The sequence below is a fragment of the Crinia signifera genome, chromosome 12 (genome assembly GCF_055691185.1).
Source record: "Crinia signifera chromosome 12, ASM5569118v1, whole genome shotgun sequence".
Lineage (NCBI taxonomy): Eukaryota > Metazoa > Chordata > Amphibia > Anura > Myobatrachidae > Crinia > Crinia signifera.
The window spans coordinates 89,347,279-89,355,328 of record NC_139228.1 but is presented as its reverse complement, the minus strand read 5'-3'; the positions used below and the strand labels follow the sequence as shown (position 1 = coordinate 89,355,328).

At 45.4% G+C, this 8,050-nt stretch overlaps 1 long non-coding RNA gene across 1 annotated transcript in view; it reads right to left on the bottom strand.

The window, feature by feature from the left end:
• Positions 1–1,897: 1,897 nt before the first annotated feature.
• LOC146050582 (uncharacterized) overlaps positions 1,898–8,050 on the bottom strand; it is a 31,104-nt gene continuing 24,951 nt past the window's right edge. Inside the window, exon 3 of the long non-coding RNA XR_014466337.1 lies at positions 1,898–7,679. This is a non-coding gene — a long non-coding RNA (uncharacterized LOC146050582). The remainder of the gene's footprint in view (positions 7,680–8,050) is intronic.

Genomic DNA, 8,050 nt, shown 5'->3' with positions numbered 1-8,050 from the left:
ATCATACATTACCAGGGAAGCCCAGGAGCAGAGAATTGTGTCCTCCTGGAGAGGGGCATGCTGGGAGGTATGGATAATGTATGATTGCCAGCACCTGTGGGGAGCTAGGTAACTGATAAGCAAGGTGTCACCACAGGTGATGGCAATCATACAGTACCAGGGAAGCCCAGGAACAGAGCATTGTGTCCTCCTGGAGAGAGGCATGCTGGGAGGTATGGATAATCTATGATTGCCAGCACCTGTGGGGAGCTAGGTAACTGATAAGAAAGGTGTCACCACAGGTGCTGGCAATCATACAGTACCAGGGAAGCCCAGGAACAGAGCATTGTGTCCTCCTGGAGAGAGGCATGCTGGGAGGTATGGATAATCTATGATTGCCAGCACCTGTGGGGAGCTAGGTAACTGATAAGAAAGGTGTCACCACAGGTGCTGGCAATCATACATTACCAGGGAAGCCCAGGGACACAGCATTGTGTCCTCCTGGAGAGGGGCATGCTGGGAGGTATGGATAATGTATGATTGCCAGCACCTGTTGGGAGCTAGGTAACTGATAAGAAAGGTGTCACCATAGGTGGTGGCAATCATACATTACCAGGGAAGCCCAGGGACAGAGCATGGTGTCCTCCTGGAGAGGGGCATGCTGGGAGGTATGGATAATGTATGATTGCCAGCACCTGTGGGGAGCAAGGTAAAGGTGTTTCACCACAGGTGCTGGCAATCATACATTACCAGGGAAGTCCAGGAGCAGAGCATTTTCTCCCGCATGGAGAGGGTCAGGTAGCCAAGTATGCTGTGTCACTTTTAACATGTATCTGAATAATGAGTGCACCTGTGCACCTGCTGGGTGACCTGGAAAACATGCACTGTTGGCGGTACTTGAGGACCAGGAATGGGAACCACTGATTCAAATGGTACAAAAGTAAGAACGGTACTTGTGAGTTATCTGGGTGCCCGATTTCTAAATCGGGTCGGATCAGGCACATCGCATCGCATCGCATGCGACCATCGGATGCGATGCGATGCGATTAACCGATTTTTCCATAGGAATCAATGTTAAAATGGACTGAGTCCATTTTAACATGGAATTCAATGGGAAAAAGGGGTCCTTTTCATACCCCTACTATCCAAGTGGGCATGGAGTTGGATATAAACCTGTGGCGAGCGTAGCGAGCCACCGAGCCCGAAGCGTGGCGAGCGTAGCGAGCCCTGCGAGGGGACACAGAATACCGTCCCCTCGCAGGGCTCGCTTCGCTCGCCACGCTTCGGGCTCGGTGGCTCGCTACGCTCGCCACAGGTTTATATTTCCATGCCCACTTGGATAGTAGGGGTATGAAAAGGACCCCTTTTTCCCATTGAATTCCATGTTAAAATGGACTCAGTCCATTTTAACATTGATTCCTATGGAAAAATCGGGTCATCGCATCCGATGGTCGCATGCGATGCGATGCGATATCGCATCGCATCTGATTGTATGCCTTAACTTAAGGCATACAATCAAAAAATCGGGCGCCCAGATAACTCATAAGTACCGTAAGAACTTGTAAGTGATCCCTCAAAGATCTACAGGACGGACAGATCTCAGGAATTAGCTACCATTGCAGGGTAGGATGAAACAAATGTGAGGATAATACAGTATAAGACAGGGTTGCCTACCTGCCCCTCTCCTTCAGGGAGAACATGCTCTGTTCCTGGGCTTCCCTGGTAATGTATGATTACCAGCACCTGTGGTGACACCTTTCTTATCAGTTACCTAGCTCCCCACAGGTGATGGCAATCATACATTATCCATACCTCCCAGCATGCCTCTCTCCAGGAGGACACAGTGCTCTGTTCCTGGGCTTCTCTGGTAATGTAGGATTGCCAGCACCTGTGGTGACACCTTTCTTATCAATTACCTAGCTCCCCACAGGTGCTGGCAATCCTACAGTACCAGGGAAGTCCAGGAACAGAGCATAGTGTCCCTCATGGAGCGGGTCAGGTAGACAACCCTGGTATAAGATCAACAATTCAGTATAATTACAGAAAAATCACAGGTGAAACTGCGGAACCAATACTGATAAAGTGATTTGGTACTAGTAGAGTAATGTTACTGGCTGTTATAAATTTAGCAGGCAAGTACTTACTGATGTAAAGGGGCCCATACACGTAGCGATAAACGCCGTACTTTTTGTACTAGATCGCTTCGCATCTAGTACAAAAAGCATACAATGTGCTACAGCACCATGGGAACCACAAGCAGTATGGGCTGCACATAGTTTTTGTGCTGTGTAATGCGGGGCCGAATCGGTCCGTGTGTGGGCACCTGAGGAAGCCAAAATGTGAGGCATTCTATTGATAAAATAATTAAAACAAAAACTTTTACCACACAAAACCTTTTCTTAGGCTGTGATATAAACTACAAATAATTAACTTATAAGTGCAGAAACATTTTATGCTTTTAAATTCTGGTTACTGAAATTTCACCAAAATGGTTGTTTTAGGTAAAAAATGTGGCAATGCATGTTGGAACATGTAGTTTCACAACATCTGGAGGGCCACAGTTTGAAGACCCATGTTTTAGGTGATCATTAAATGTTTATTTTTATTACTTCATAAAGTTTCACTGCATTGCAATTATACAACACATAAACCAATAATAATACATATTAAACATTTATTCAAATAATGCAAATGTACATTCAAAGTACAAAGTAAAGGTCACTAAGGGCCTAATTCAGACCTGCTCGCTCGGCAGCGTATATGAGCCGCTTGGAAAGCAGGGAAACACCGTCTCACTGAACTGGATTGTCGTTTACGGATAATACAATGTCCAGGAATAAGCAGCTAGTAGCTGTCTATTCCCAGACATTGAATAGTCCGGGAACTCCAAACGCCGTTCTTAATTTCCGGACTGTCCGGAGTAATCCTGCATGGGTGGTGGTGGTAACCCTAGTTTTGGTTGAAGAAAACTATTTTTGATGCAGATCAATAATGTTGATGAATTATACCTATAAGAAACTGTTGAACACAAGGGCGATATACAGTACACTGGTGCAGCAGTGAACAACCGCAGGAATCAGTAACAGTGGTTGTATACTGGCTTGTGGGGTATAACAGAATGAGCAATGTGCAGCACCGACACAGGTTCTCAAACTGGGTCCTCGGGCCCCGACACAGTGCACGTTTTCCAGGTCTCAACACAGAATGAAGTAAAATAATTAGTTCCACCTGTGGATATTTTAAAATGTGTCAGTGAGTAATGGCTGCACTTGTGCATCTGCCGGGTGACCTGGAAATGTGAACTGTGTGGGGTCCTGAGGAATGAGTTTGAGAACCACTGCATCAGGGATAGTTTTAAAGTCATTTATAGATCTTCTAGTTACCAGCTTGTCGAAATCGTGGAACAACATGAGTGTGTGATGTCAGTGGCTTTATGCGTGTGTGATGTCAGTGGCTTTACGAGTGTGTGATGTCAGTGGCTTTATGCGTGTTTGATGTCAGTGGCTTTACGCGTGTGTAATGTCAGTGGCTTTATGCGTGTGTAATGTCAGTGGCTTTATGCGTGTGTAATGTCAGTGGCTTTATGCCTGTGTGATGTCAGTGGCTTTACGCGTGTGTAATGTCAGTGGCTTTATGCGTGTGTAATGTCAGTGGCTTTATGCGTGTGTAATGTCAGTGGCTTTATGCGTGTGTAATGTCAGTGGCTTTACGCGTGTAATGTCAGTGGCTTTATGCGTGTGTTATGTCAGTGGCTTTATGCGTGTGTGATGTCAGTGTATTTATGCGTGTGTGATGTCAGTGGCTTTACGCGTGTGTGATGTCAGTGGCTTTATGCGTGTGTGATGTAAGTGGCTTTATGCGTGTGTAATGTCAGTGGCTTTATACGTGTGTAATGTCAGTGGCTTTATACGTGTGTAATGTCAGTGGCTTTATACGTGTGTAATGTCAGTGGCTTTATACGTGTGTGATGTCAGTGGCTTTATGCGTGTGTGATGTCAGTGGCTTTATGCGTGTGTGATGTCAGTGGCTTTATGCGTGTGTAATGTCAGTGGCTTTATGCGTGTGTAATGTCAGTGGCTTTACGCGTGTAATGTCAGTGGCTTTATGCGTGTGTTATGTCAGTGGCTTTATGCGTGTGTGATGTCAGTGTATTTATGCGTGTGTGATGTCAGTGGCTTTACGCGTGTGTGATGTCAGTGGCTTTATGCGTGTGTGATGTAAGTGGCTTTATGCGTGTGTAATGTCAGTGGCTTTATACGTGTGTAATGTCAGTGGCTTTATACGTGTGTAATGTCAGTGGCTTTATACGTGTGTGATGTCAGTGGCTTTATACGTGTGTGATGTCAGTGGCTTTATGCGTGTGTGATGTCAGTGGCTTTATGCGTGTGTGATGTCAGTGGCTTTATGCGTGTGTGATGTCAGTGGCTTTGCGTGCCTTAACGGATAAGCATTTGCATTGCTCTCTTGGGTCGACATCAATCGGCCACCAGAGTGCAAACTGCTAGAATTCCCCCCATAGAGGTGAGGAGCAGAGTTAGCCTTTTATTATATAGGAATTATAGCCTAAACAAGATCTTAACTTGTCCCTTTTTTGGTGATGCAATGTTATACATTTGTACACAAAGTTCTTAAAACATGAATTTCTTATTCTGCAACAAGTATAAAAAGAGAAAGCCCCACACCTTCAGCAAACAACCTCTACCGCATTATTTAAAGGTATCCTACAATAATTTGAATGTATCATACCCCCCAACTGTCCCACTTTCCATGGGTCCAGGGACCAGCAGTGTCCCATGGTGGGGGCAGTTGCCAGTCCCCCCTGCCACCCACTGAGCGGGGTGGAATATTCCCACAGGCAGAGGGGCTGGGGCATAGCTAGAAGCTCACAGAGCCGCTGGTCATGCTCCCACAGTGGCAAAACAGGGGCGTGGCCTCACGAGAGTGAAGTGATTTGAAGGCCAAGCCCCTCACCACTAGGCCACACCTCCATATTTTGGGTGCACGCAGAGGTCCCGCCTGCAGCAGTTTGAAAGTTGGGAGGTAGAATGTATGTTTTAAATATAGGAGACACTGGGGCAGAGGTACTAAACCATGGAGAGAGAAAGACTACCAACCAATCAGCTCTTATCATTTTTCAAACCAAGGGCAGGATGTATTAATATACATCGCCGCCCTTCGCCACCCCCCGCCGCGATGCCAGCGCATATGTACTAACATATGCGGCTGGCACCGCGGTGCAGTGACAAAGGCCCCCCCCCCCGCAATACCTGTACTGTGGTGTGCGGGGGGGGGGGGGGGTCTCCGTCACCTCCCAGCCACTTACTGCTCCCCTGTAGCCGGGACAGCTCAGTGTGCATGTCCCCGGCGCCTCCTCCTACCCCATGCAGCCGGAAGGACGTCCGGCTGCCTTGCTAGGGGAGGAAGGGCTTACCTTCCAGGGTCCAGGAGGACCTGCAAGAAGGTAAGCTGGAGGGAGGGGGGTCGGCGAGTCGGCGGGGTTGCGGCGGAAATAAGCCCATAGGCTTCTATAGGGTATCGTCATGTAAAGGTGGCGATACCCTACTATGCGGTATCGGTACGGCCGGGTTTTAATACATAGGAAAATACGGTAAAACAGGGGTTTTACCGCATTTTCAGCTTAATACATCTCAGCCCAAGCCTGTAACATGGCAGTTAGGAGCTGATTGGCTGGATGTTTATCTCCCCCTTTGTTCCACACCTTACAATGATATGATACAGTATATTTAAATATAAACTACCACATGACCACTTGGTACAGCGTATAGCTCGTTATGTTGCACTGTGATTGAGCTATCAAACAGTGGTTCTGTATTAAGTACTGCAAGAAGGAACACACAGAATAAGACATGTCATGTGCATGTCTTCACCCAAAATTCCATAAAACCATTGAGGGGCTTATTAAATGCAGTTTAACAAGCCACCAGCAAAATGGCCGAAAGCAGCCACCCTCCCCGTGACACAGCGTGGCTTTGTGTCACAGTGCTATGGGCTTGTGTCACAGTGCAAGGTGCTTATGAAATAACTGGAGAGTGGGCTGTGAAGACCACAAAGGCCTTGCTGCCTGAATCAGAATTGGGTACATAGTGATCCCTCCAGGGGAAAGAGGGCAGCTGCATTTGCAAACAGTTATCCTGGGGCGGCGCGATGTGTATGTATGAAGCTGTACGACATCGGCATTACCATAAGGTAGTAAATCTGGCTGCCATCAGCACTTGCAGGCGCTGACTCTGAATCAGGCTGTAAATGTGTCACACGTCTTCTGAATTTACCTATGCTGCAAACATCTGTGAAGTGGTTAAAACAACGGAGATTTCTCTCAGTGATTACAAGTAACAGGTGGCAAAAAAAAGTGCTTCAAAGTAACAACTAGCAGATGGTGATCTATATTAGCGGCTGCCATATAGCAAGTGTAAATGAATACATCTAGTGTACAAACTATGCGCTATCCCCCTCTCCAATTACATCATACGGAGAACACAATCGGGAACACCATCAACTTTTGAACCATGCGTTCATCTATAAAAGCGTAAAATGCGATGCTGCCTTTTATGATACAGTAAATGTAGGTTATATTTCTATTTGTAGAACACTGGCATCTCATTGATGGGAGATTTCATTCAAATACCAAAGGATAAAGGACGCATTTTATATAGGGCGATATGTAATCAGAAAGTGAGAGATTTTGGGAGAGTTTTTAAAGCGGCAATTAATTACATGGCAAAATCAACCTGTTTTTTTTTTTATTAGTGCAAATGATTGCCGTTTTAAAAACATGGGAACCTCTCCCAATTTCTGATTTTCGCACCCTATTCCATTTGGCTCAATGTCTGTTAATGTCATACGGTAGTTCTGTTTTGAATTGTCCTGGCATTATTATCCCATTTTGGTTCTTGATAGGAACAAGATGGAGTTGAATGAACTCCTGGCAAAGGGAGTACTTACATTATTTCATTATATGGATTTCGAAATGAAGAAAACACAGTACTTTCTCCATAAAACGTCAGTATTATAACCCATTATATACTTTGCTAATCTACAAAGAATTTCTGTATACAAAAATATTACAGAGCTTTGTATACACACATATATATAGACTTCTATATCATGCATTTGAATTTTCTTATGAAATTGTCACACATCCGATAATTGCGCTATTATTTACATTATCTCGTTCTCCGACGCATTTTACATGGAAACAATGCACCTATATAACAAATGACGGTTATCATGTATTTATATTTGGAGATAGTCCACCCTTTTCTGTCCTTCGGACCTGGACCAGTTGCAGGATTGGAAATCTCTGCTGCAATAGATTTCAGTGGTGGTTAAGGCACTCATACAGAAACGGAACACGCGTCCTGTTTGTTCAGTTACCCACAAAGCTGCATTACTCTGGTTATATCTGACGACATACAATAACCCAAGTGTCTTCCTCAACAGTGTTTGACCAGTAATCCCTGATGATGCTGGAACATCGGCTTACAGAAAGTTGTGTATGTGACTGTGTATCCTCCCCTGCCACAGGTGCAGGATCATCCAGTGATTCGATAGTAGAAATGATCTTATACCATGGATGATTTTCACCTCTGAACATCACCCCTAGCCCAGTTTCGATGTACCACCAAGTTCCGGAAGAAGATCAGGATCTGGAACCATATTTGATTTTGATTCTGCCGAACCTGCATAGAAAAAAAGTGAAATCAGTGAATGAATAAATTAATACACAAATGATTCTTACATAAGATGATTCTATCCATGTGTAGAAAAGCGAGTTAGCATTATCCATGACTACTGCAGCATACAGTTTAAGACATTCAATCCTGGGTCACGACTGTTGGTCCGTCCCGACAGCAGTTTTCGTATATTGCGTGACCACAAATTGCCAGACGGGATTCTATGTCCGCCTGCCGATCGGCGAAAAGGGTTTGTGTCCATGTAAACGGCCATGGATTGTCGAGATCCAGCCGTGATCGCGACAATTCACGGCTGTTCTCGGCAAAACGGGCCTGACAGCTTTAAAAGTTGGGCCCATTCTGTTGATCTGCCTCTT